The following is a 12,426-nucleotide window of genomic DNA, read 5'->3' on the forward strand; positions in this document are numbered from 1 at the left end:
GTGCATTATTCCGAGTTTTGTTACCGTCCATAGTCCAAAGATGTCAATAAAGGAAGGAAGTAGTAATCAGAATCTGAATATTGACAGACAAGGGTAAAAGGTCACCTCAACGCCGCCCTGTGAAAGAACACTGCAGGGAAAAGAAACCAAAAGTGCAGAGGACTCAAGACCATAGCACACCTGGCATTATGGAGGAAGAATAAGCAGGCTAGTATCTGGAACAGAATAGAAGAAAGGCTGTTAGGAAGTGAGGACAGAGAAGTGATGGAGGCTGTAGGTACTCCAGAATTTGGAGGTCATTTTAAGGGCTTTTGTTTTACTCTCCATATGTTCAGAAAATTCCAGAAGGTTTGAGCAGAAGAGTGCCACAATCTGATTCACATTTTAGAAGGGTCATAGAGGAAACTTTAGGGTATAAATAGACATGGAGACCAGTTAGAATATTATTATAATAATTGAGATAAACGTGATGGTAACTGGGACAGTGGCCCAAAGTGACACAAAGTGGTCACACAGAGTTGTCAGATTCCAGATACATTTTGAAAAGGAAATCCAACAGGAATGGCTGAGGAGCTGAATATGGGCTGTGAGATAGAAAGGAATAAAGAATCACCTCAAGTGTTTGGACTGAGTAACTTAAGAATGAAGTTGCCATTCAGAGTTGGAGAAGCCTTTGGGAATAACAGGTTTGGTGGCGGTTAGCAAGAATTCTGTTGTGGACATGTTAGGCTTGAGAAGATACCAAGTGGAGGTGTGAAGCAAGCAACTGGCTATATAAACAGGAGTTCAAAGGAAAGGTCTAAGTCAGAGATATAAATATGGGAGTGTCAGCACATCAATGGTATTTAAAGCCATGATACCAGATGAGATCACCTAGGGAGTGAAAATCAATAGAGAAGAGCACCATAAATTTGAAATATGAATCAGTCTCTGAGCAAATTTTACCCATTATGATTATTCTGAGGATCTTTAAAATTGTGGAAGGTTGGAGACTGCTCTGTTTCTCAGCAAAATTATACAAAACCCTTATTTAAGGGTGTTAAGCCTCATGGCCAAGTTGATAAAAAAATGCATGGACAGGAGAGAAATACAATCTCTTTGGACTTACATTTCTTTATTCCCTTAGTTTTCACACATGTAAAATATGTCAGAAACACCTTAGTAAAGGCCTCATCAAGTCACAGCCAGTGCTTAACCGTAGGCCTTGTATAGGAAAATCTTTTGTCTGAGTTAAACCCAAAGTAATGTCTCAATATTTTCTGTAGCCATGCCTTGGAGGCCAGAGGAGGAGAATTCATCTGCATCCATCAGAGACAGCAGCTATGCTCATAATATGTCCCCTACTAAAATCACCAAGACCCAAAAGCAGCCAGTGCATGAGAATTTATGTACAACACCCCAAATCGATGCCTTCAACGGTTTCCCCCCGAGGGGATCTGAACCATTAATCCATCCAACATTCCGATACGTATATGAAAAAGTTGCCCCTGCACAAATTGTTCCAGTATATATTTTGATAGCTGGTAATCACAGTGCTCCATGCCACTGCTGTCCTGGTGCTTGCCCTAGTTTGCATTTAGGAGATAACAAGGGATGGATATTAAATGACTTGTCAAGAGTCAGAGAGCAAGCCAGAAATTGACTGTCCTGATTCTGCTCCTAGATTTACCGCCTTGCCTTTTCACGTCAACAAGGGATAACTTCAAAACCACACAGTCACCACCAAATGTCAGTTTTACGCACACTAATAAAACTGGGAGCACTTTTAAGCTGGTTTTATTTTGAACCCTTGTTCCCAGTGGCCATTTCGCCTTAAATTTTTGAGTATGACTTTCCCAATTTTGAAAGATAATGGAGAAAGAGCACAGAAATAAAGCCCGGCTGAAACTAAAACTTTTTAAAGTGTATTGAGCAATATACAGCTACAAAATCATTTACTGGAGGGTTGTCAGGGCATACCATATATTATTTTGTGACCATTTAGAAATGATATAGAAATAATCATTTTTCTTTGGCCAGTCTAATGGGTTGTAGCTCATAAGAGTACATACTGCACTCCACGAGGCAACCGAGGACTTGTGGGGCCCCTTGTGAATGCAACACCTTAGCTAAACAACGCTTCCTCGGTAGTATAACAAGGCTGTTAACACCAGCTCTGTCAGCCCTACGAGCATCTGTGAAGATCGGGCCTGATACTGGAGGCTGAAATGTAAGCACAAAAGCAATAATCATACAAATAAAAGTATAGTAGATGATATAGGATGCTTGGTGTGAGTTATTGCTGAAAGTGCATGTCCTTCAATCGTCCCAGCAGCCTCATGGTGCGTGGAAGTATTATTTTACTTGCATTGATCTACTTCATATCTAACATGTTAGGGTACTGGGAATGAATTACTTTTGATGCTGTTCTTACTTGGCTGTCAAAACTGCATCATGACCACCTTTCTCAATCATCCAGACACTGTTCAGTGATAAGCCAGTTCTAAAGAAGCCAAGGAATCCATCAGCAGCCTCTAACCCACAAGCTGGCTGTGACTGCAACAGAGGTAGACTCAGAACTGCACGCAGGAATTGAGGCTTACTGGTCACCGTGTGGTTAAGCTAGAAGCAGCTGGTATGGTGAGTTCGTTAGAAAATCAGTTTCAAAGCTGTGTTTATATAGCAATCACACCACATTTGTGTCCAATGAAGAATGCATATACATATTTGCAATGTACACTTAATGAAAACAATGTGCACACAATGGAGAACGTATACAGAATGCAAATTAAATGCAGCCAAATTTTCTTAAAAGCTTTTATCCAAGCTCTACCAAAGGAGAGAGAAATGACAATTGTCCATATCAAAGTCTCTATTTGGGAGGTAAAGGTTGATAGTGATTTTAGAGAGATAATGCAACTTGATCCACCCTCCTAGCATGACTTTGAGGTTGAACTGTATTCAGGCAGGTGGTGTGCAGGGTAAGCCTCCGCCTTTCCTTCTCCTCTCTTAGCTTCCCCTTTTCTAATCTTGTTTTGTTTTTTGTTTTGTTTTTTCTCTTCTTCCCTCTTTCCTCCCTCTTACTTTTATTTGCCTTTTCTTTTCTTTCTCTTCTTTCCTCTTCAACTAGTTCTCCTTTCTTTTCTCTTGCACTGCTAGCCTCTCTACATACTCTTCATTTCCCCTTCCTATCTCCCTTCCTCTTTTTCTCTCTATTTCTCCCCCTCCTCCCACCCTTCCCTCACCTCAATCATGTTGTTTGGGCTTCTGTCTCAACTTACTAGACCAACTTCATTTCCTACTGATCTGGGAGTCTTTCTTCCCACTCTACTGAGATTTTGCAAGAGTCTTCCCTGCTCCTACAGCTTGACTGAGTTCCTATTAGAACATTGTTTAAGTGGGGCCACAATACAATCCTGCTGCTCAGAGTCCTTTGCATTGCCCCACACAACAGATAGAACTCCTTGATCTCAACACTGACAGGAACCATCTCTGACCTCCCCATATCTCTGTGACCTAGAGCACTGGGCAGCCCCAAGGCCCCTGAGAGCCCCAACATCTGTAGACAGGTCAACTTCTCCCCGTCTATCTGACCTGATTCTGCCATTCCCACCCTCTGCCCTCTTGAGGTCTATGTCACTGAGGTCCCCACATGTTCTGAATTTAGGCATTCGCAAGTTAAAACACTCATGCTTGAGAAGCATATAATCCTATTTAGAAGACAGCATAGGTATGTAGAAACTGACAACACAAAGGAAAGATAAGAATCAGTTTGGGATTCTAGAAACTAAGAGGAGTACAAAGGAGAGGGGATTAATTGAAGTTTCAGTGGTTAAAGAAACTTCACAAAGGAGATAGAGCCTGAAGTAAAATTTGGATTTGTAGGGTTTAATTAAACAGAGAAGTTGGTGGAGAGCATTCCAGAAAGATATAAAAGGGGGTACAAAGATGAAAACACATATGGCATTTGGAAGGAACCGTTTATCTTAAAATATACATGTCCCTGATATCAGGATCTTCTAGGTACCAAATGATGGGCCCATGTAGATGGGGAAGTCATCCAGAAATAAGTGGATATAGGCCACAGAGACAAGTCAAAAGGAAGTCTCTCATAGTAACCCCAAGTCCCATATTCAAAGGTCCTTTCATACCATAACATTCATGAGGAAATGGTGAAGCCAGATCTTCTCTAATGTAGCCCCATTCTGAGTCCATGGTAAGGACTCATAGCCAATGAGCAAGAGTCATGATTCCAGAAAACATTTTCCAGGCTGATAAAGACCCCAGCTAGTGACTAGGAATCCAGGGAACATTCAGTCATCTGGGGAACATTTATTGAAAATCTAACAATACCTTAGAGTATTATTAGGCATGCAAAGATGAAGGCATTGGTCCTTATCTTGAGGAATTTCATAGGCCAGTAGGGTAGGAACGGAATGGGGGCAGAAACTGAATCTTATTAGAAATATATAAAGGGCCTGGGTGGCTCCGGAGGTTAAGCCTCCCACTTTGGCTCAGGTGACGATCTCACAGTTTGTGAATTCGAGCCCCACATCGGGCTCTGTGCTGACAGCTCAGAGCCTGGAACCTGTTTCAGATTCTGTGTCTCCTCTCTCTCTGCCCCCTCCCCACTTGTGCTCTGTCTTTTTCTCTCAAAAACAAACAAACATTAAAAAAATTTTTTTAAAGAAATACATATACAAACAGGGAGTTACAGTGGAAGTGAAGTGGTAGCTGTGGTGCTCCCGGGTCCCTCGCTGCTTTGGTTTCCCTTCCAGACTTCCTAGCAGCAGCCTAGTGAATAAGCAAGATGTTGTATCCAATAATATATTCATGTAACTGAAGATGAGGATGATGAGCCCACTGAAATACCATTGGAAGATGATGGGACAGCGCTGCTTTCCATACTTACAGCCCAGTTTCCAGGGGCATGGGGGCTGTGCTCCAGGAATCCAGTGTCTCCGTGGGTGAGAGGTGTCCAGCTGGTAGATGGAATTCTGCCTGCCCCTGATGTTAGCTGGGGAAATCTGGTACATGCCGTCAACTATCCCAAAGATAACAAAAGAAAAATGGATGAGACAGATGCTTCATCAGCAGGGAAATTGAAAAGTGCTATCCAGAAAATGTCTGATTTAATAATATCGGGCCTCCCATGAAAAACCACTGAACAGGATCTAAAAGAATATTTTAGTACCTTCGGAGAAGTTCTTATGGTTCAGGTCAAGAAAGCTGTTAAAACTAGTCATTCAAAGGGGTTTGGCTTTGTTTGTTGTAAGGAATATGAAACCTGAGTGAAAGTAACATCAGAGATACATGATGGATAGATGATGGTGTCACTGTAAACTTCCTAATTCTAAGGAAAGCCCACAGAAGGCTTTGAGAAGCAGAAAGGTGTTCCATGGATGTTATTCAGAGGACATGATTGCTGATGAGCTGTGGCAGTTCTTTAGCCATTTTTTTTTAATGTTTTATTTATTTCTAGGAGAGAAAGAGAGACAGCGTGAGCAGGGGAGGGTCAGAGAGAGAGGGAGTCACAGACTGAAACAGGCTCCAGGCTCTGAGCTGGCAGTCAGCACAGAGCCCGACGCGGGGCTCGAACCCACGAACCGCGAGATCATGACCTAAGCGAAAGTCGGACGCTTAACCGACTAAGCCACCCAGGCGCCCCAGTTCTTTAGCCATTTGGGGGAGATGGTTGATGTCTTTATTCCCAAACCACTCAGGGTGTTTGGCTTTGTCACATTTGCAGATGATCAGGTTGCCCAATCTCTTTGTGGAGAGGACTTGATCATTAAAGGAGTCAGTGTAAACATAGGCAATGCCGAACTTAAGCACAAGAGCTATGGACAGTTAGAAGTGGAAGATTTGGTGTGGGGCGTCTGGGTGGCTCAGTTGATTAAGCGTCTGACTTTGGCTCAGGTCATGATCTCGTGGTTCGTGAGTTTGAGCCCCATGTCAGGTTCTGTGCTGATGGCTCGCAGCCTGGAGCCTGCGTCAGATTCTATGTCTCCCTCTCTCTCTGCTCCACCCATACTTACACTCTGTCTCTCTCTCTCAAAAATAAAACAAACATTTTTTAAAAAGGAAAATGTGGTGATAATCCAGGGGCTTTGGGAATCAGGGTGGATTTAGTGACAGGAGAGGGGGTGGAGCTGGTTTGGGAAACAATCAAGGTAGTTAACATGGGTGGAGGGATGAACTGTGATGCTTTCAGCATTAATCCAGCCATGACTCTGCAGCCCCGACAGCACTGCAGAGCAACTGGGGTGGGATGGGCATGTTCGTCCCAAGTTCAGGCCCATCAGGTGATAACCAAATCCAGGGTAATATGCAGAGGGAGCCAAATCAGGCCTCTGGTTCTAAAAATAACTCTCACAGCAATTCTCATTCAGGTGCAGCAATTGATTGGAGATCTGCATTACATGCAAAGTCAGGCAGTGATTTCAATAGAGGCTTTGGCTAAGTGTGGATTCTAAATCTTCTGGCTGGGGAATGTAGACAGTGGGGTTGGTATAGGCTGGCGAGAATTCAAATTTTTCTAAACACATAATAAGCATAATATAAAATACGTATGTACTAAGACTTCTCAAAGTTGGTTTGTCCCATGTGGAGTATATTCAGCAGTATTTCTGACTGTTTTCTTTAGAAAGAGAAGAAAAGCTAAAGGAACTTTATAAGTTTTGTTAATAATAAGTTTCAAAACTTATAGTCTTATAAGTTTGATTAGTTTGTGAGTGTCACCTTCAGCTCAGGTCATGATGTCCTGGTTCATGAGTTCGAGCCCCACGTCTGACTCTGTGTTGACATAGTAGAGCTTGGAGCCTGCTTCAGATTCTGTGTCTCCCTCTCCCTCTGCTCCTCAGTCCTTCTCTCTCTCTCTCTCTCTCTCAAAACTAAATAAAATATTAAGAAAAAAATTGTATTATTTTTTTAAAAAAAGGTTTCTCCTATAATATTTTATCCCTGAATTCTTTGCATGTTCAAAATGGAAACCATTGACTAGAACTATATAATTTTGTCCTTGTTTTAATTTGAACCCCACCTTATAGACTTTTTCCTTAAGAAAATCTTTTCTGGAGATCATGCTGTCCCAGTGTTTAGTTCTTTTGTTTTTTAAACACTTGTCTCTCTTCATATGCAAAAGTACAATATGAAGCCTTCATTTAATCTTTGCAGTTCGTCGCATTTCAAATGTTTATGAAAGAAGCACTTCGTTGAAAATAGTGCTGTAAATATTCTGCCATAGGGATCTTTCTGTCTACTTGCTTTCTGAATCAAGAATTTGTTACCGCCCTGCACAGGCTGTGTCTTTGACAGTGGGTGTCCCATTTATATCCGCTACTCTTTATTTCACACAGTCATATCAATGCTATGAACACAAGGCTGTGATATGGAACCAGAAGGCTGTAGGAAGTTTTGAAATTTTGTGTGGGATTGATAGTGGTGTCAAGGCTTAAAAGGCTAGTACGAGCAAGAAAATGAGAGAGCCCGTGGAGGGGCTTGGTGGTACATAACGGATATTTTTCAACTTGATGAGATGTATCTCTCAATCCTGTGGCTTGGGTGAGAGAGTGTGCAGATGGCAATGATAGCAAATAATGTACGAATGTTTTTTGCATTCAAAGGACCTCCATATCTGTTGGAAGACTTTATGTGAGTTTTGTTTTTAGATAACCCATGCTAGTTGAATGTGTTAAGTGAAACGATACTTCTATCTCCCCTACCCCTTTAACTGCTGTGAATGCCGAATTGTATGGGTTCTTTTCTGTTACTGATCTGTAAGTGTGGTCATGTAAACTGAAGCTGGTGGGCTGTGAACATGAACTGAGCTTGTGGTGTTTTGCAGGAGTCCTTGTTAGCAGAGTTCACCAGTGAGCTTAGGGGTGTCACAAAGAAGGGTTGAAGTTCTAACATCTGTTAGCTACCCATATGAATGCTGTTAGATGCAGTTCTGTGTTCTGTGCTTGGATGCTTTTTATAAGAGTTGTCAATGTTGGGGGTGCCCGGGTGGCTCAACCAGTTAAGCATCTGACTCTTGATTTGAATTCAGGTCATGATCTTGTGGTTCGTGAGTTCGAGCCCCACATCAGGCTCTGCGCTGACAGTGTAAAGTCTGCTTAGGATTCTCTCTCTCTCTCCGTCTCTCTCTGCTCCTATCCTGCTCTTATTTGTTCTCTCTCTCAAAATTAATTAGTTAATTAATTCGTTAAAAGAGCTGTTAATGTTGGAAATTATTAAATAAAGCTGATTTAAATAATTTAAAAAAACAAGAAATTACAATTCAATTTACCTTGGAAGAATAAAAGAAGAATATTTACCTAACCCATGGACTGAGGAAGTGAAGAATTGGCATCTGACTTGAGGTCTTCAAAGATGCAGAAGTTTGATTCACTAAGACATTCAAGGCAAAAGTGGAAAATCAGCAAAGTTCTAAAGACAAGAAAAATGTACAAACAAGAAGCTGTATGTTGCTAAGATGCATTTTGAGGCAGAAAATTGAGAAAGATCATCAGGGCAAATCAGAAACAGAAGAAGCAAAATCCAGAGACCAGGAAGAAGAGATAGGCGAGAAACGGATGGGTTCTAAGTTGGTTCGAGTGCAACAGGAAAATGCAGGGCAGATTCTCAAAGGGCATGAAGAGACAGATATTTGTGAATACCTGGGCACCCAGGGGTTCACACCAGGCACTTAAGGCTTAGAGAAACGGAATAATTCTTATTCCAGAAGAACAATGTTCCTTATATACATGCCAAACTTCATATTTATAGATGGAGAGCCAGAGGAGTGCCGGACCTGCAGCTTTTTAGTACTACCTGCCAATCTGCTGAACTAGGGCCTGCATATGTTTTATACATTTATTTATATGAAAATAGTCAATGCCCAAAAAATAAGATTGGAGGTATAGGGGATGCCCTGATTTTGAAAAATCGTTTTGCCCAGAATTAGAAGCTTATATTGTTTTCTATAGACAAATGGAAGTCCATTTGCCACTGACATTTCAAGAAAATCCTGGACAAGGAGCCTCAGAATGAAGCTTCTTCTAACAATCCTAGTCCAAGAAATGTAGTTTAGACACATATTATTTCCTTCAGCCAAATGTACATAAAGCTGAATTTCTAACTAAAAATTAAACGGAGAGATAGTATGTTTTGTTAGCATTTTCACTATATAATTTCTTTACCTTGCAAGTCAATCACCACCATCACCTGCTTGATTTGCAAGCAATAGAACCATGTCATTTTTCAGCAATAGAACCATGAAGTAAGGTGCCCTGTGCTCAGGTACCTTGTCCATTTGGTAGGCAAGAAAACTACTTCTACTTAAAGTTCAGAGTTATTTTAAATTAAAAGTAATAAAAATCCAGAGTGCCTTGAATTCCTCAGTAGAAATATGCTACATGGGTATGAAGTCCATTAATTGTATGTGTCTCCTTTTTCCGTCGCCTAACAGCTGGCACAGAAATGGAAAAGGATTGAACTTAGATCCAAATTAGGGTCGCTATGGACAGTAGGTTGGTCATCTGAGTGGAGATTTCCAAAATTCTTGTTTAAAGGGTAAGCATGCAGAACTACCACTGCTAATGCAGATGGAAACACAACAACAAAAAGCAGCAATCGTGCACGTCTTGTTGGATTCCTGCAGGAACGCTGACTGCGAATCAGGTGATGCTACAAAGCCTTATAAGCATATGGTGAAGTGAGGTGTCCTCAGTGTTAGAACTTGGACAGTAATCAGTTACTCACTCACAGGAGTGTTACAACACATGCAAATATAACATAAGGACTTTTATTATTTACTTTCTTATGTACATAATTATGTGTTTGGAAGCTTAATCTCTACCTTTAAGCAAGAATGCAAGCTACATGAAAGCAAGAATCAAATTCAGTATTATCACTGTAACATCCAACTTTCCAGTATAATAGTTGGTACCTAGTATGCTTTCAATGAGTGTTGTTTGAGTGATGTCTGGGCATCCCATAATATCCTCACATCCTCATTCAAGAATGAATAAACAAGGGGTGTCTGGTGACTCAGTGGGTTAAGTAGCCGACTTTTGATTTCAGCTCAGGTCATGATCTCACGGTTGGTGGGACTGAGCCCTGCATGGTTGGTGGGAGTGAGCCCTGCATTGGGCTCTGCATGGCAAGAGTGGAGCCTACTTGGGATCCTCTCTCTCCCTCTCTCTCTGCACCTCTCCCACGTATGTGCCCATGCTCTCTCTCTCTCAAAACAAATAAATATTTTTTTAAAAAAGAATGAATAAGCAAAATCATTGATTTGAAATATATGTGTTAAATCCTATTATTAGATCTTATCCCGCCTTGGCCTTGGTAATGTCTGGAACATAACAGGCACCAGAGCAGGTTTCATAGTTTGTCTTGAACTCCATGAGATCCTTCCTTCAGTCATGACGCCACTCTTCAGAGGCATCATGTAACCTAGGATATAAGAATAGGTCACATTTTCATCACTGTGGCAGGAAGGGAGCTGGGGGTTTTGGCACCTGGATGCCAAGTGAGTTGATTGAAAATATGTCCAGAACCCCATGGAGAGTAGGATAATTTTCTGAAAGAACAGATGCGAAGCAAACAAAAATAACATATGGCTATCGCATTGCTTTATAATCCCCTTTTTATGTTAATGAAGTTAATACTATTTAAAGTTTGTTCACATTCATTTTTTTATGATTATTTGGTTCAACTTCATCTTTCAGGTTAATGAGAAATCTGGCTAAATGTATGAGATCTCAGGTAGCTAGAAAAAAAGCATAGTTAGTCATCTTAGTTATAGGACCTAAAGCAATAGTTGTGCTCTCTGAAGCAAGTGTTATGATATAAATAGTAACGTGGAACAGTGGAAAGAACATGGGTATTGAAATTAGGCTTTGCCTCTTATTAACTAATGACCTTGAGCAACTTATTTAACGTCTCTGAGCTTGTTTCCATTCTGTAAATTACAGTAATATCCATATCATAGAATTTTATCAGGTTGTGAAGGCATAGGAGGCAAGGCACCAGAATTGTCCAAGTCTGTGTCATATTTCCATCATTGTGGCAAAAAGGGAGCTGGTAATATATACATCACACACACACACACACACACACACACACACACACACACACACCCATATGAGAGTGAGAGAAAAAAAATTGACTCACACATTTATGGAAGCTGAGAAGTCCTTTGATCTGCATTCTGCAAGCTGAAAGTCCAGGAAAGTCAGTGGTATAGTTCTAATTCAAGTCCAAAGGCCTGAGAAGAGGAGAGCCAATGATGTAAGTTCCAGTCAGAGGACAGGAGAAGATGAATACCCATGCTCAAGCAGTCAGGCAGAGAGTAAATTCTCCCTTCCCCACCTTTTTGTTCTATTCAGGCCTTCAATGGATGATGGCCAGCCACATTATGAAGAGACCAATCTGCTTTCTCGGTCTACAGATTCAAATGCTAATCCCAAATGAACACAATAAACAACAGATGTTGGGTTGTGGATGTGGAGAAAAGGGTGGTACACCGTTGGTGGTAATGGAAACTGGTATAGCCATAGTATAGAGGTTCCTCAAAGAGTTAAAAACAGAACCACCCTATGACCCAGAAATTGCACCACTAGGTATTTACACAAAGGATACAAAAATACTGATTTAAAGGGTCAGATGCACCCCAATGTTTATAGCAGTGTTATAAATAATAACCAAATTATGGAAAGGGCACAAAGGTCCATTGACTGATGAATGGATAATGAAGAACTGGTATGTGTATATATATATATATTATACATATATATAATATATAATACATGTATAATAATATATAAAAATATATATGTATATATAATATATATATACATATATAATATATATACACATATATATATACACATACACACACACACACACACACAATGGAATATTAATCAGCCCTCAAAAAGAATGAAATCTTGCCATTTGCAACAATGTGGATGGAACTAGAGTGTATGATGCTAAATGAAACAAGTCAGTGAGAGAAAGACAAATTTCCATATGGTATCACTAATCTGTGTAATTCAAAAAACAAAACAGATGAACGTAGGAGAAGGAAAGAAGGAGACAGAGGGAGGCAAACCATAAGAGACATTCTTACCTATAGGGAACAAACTGAGGGTTGCTGGAAGGGAGGGGGGGAGGGGGATGGGCTGAATGGATGATGGGTAATAAGGAGGGCACTTGTGATGAGCACTTGGTGCTGTACGTGACGAATCACTAAATTCTACCTCCTGAAACTGATATTACACTATATGTTAGCTAACTAGAATTTAAATAAAAACTTGGAAAAAAAACAAAAACAAATGCTACAATCTCACCCAGAAACACTCTCACAGACATGCACAAAAATAATGTTTAACTAAATATCTGGGCACCCACTGCCCAATCATATTGACACATAAAATTAACCATCAGATCCACCCACTA

At 40.7% G+C, this 12,426-nt stretch overlaps 1 pseudogene; it reads left to right on the top strand.

Annotated features, from left to right (window-relative positions):
• Positions 1-561: 561 nt before the first annotated feature.
• Positions 562-6,477, top strand: LOC120220774 (annotated as a pseudogene).
• Positions 6,478-12,426: the final 5,949 nt, after the last annotated feature.

Source organism: Hyaena hyaena, unplaced genomic scaffold (genome assembly GCF_003009895.1).
Source record: "Hyaena hyaena isolate Hyena2069 unplaced genomic scaffold, ASM300989v1 scaffold_722, whole genome shotgun sequence".
In the NCBI taxonomy this organism is placed as follows: domain Eukaryota; kingdom Metazoa; phylum Chordata; class Mammalia; order Carnivora; family Hyaenidae; genus Hyaena; species Hyaena hyaena.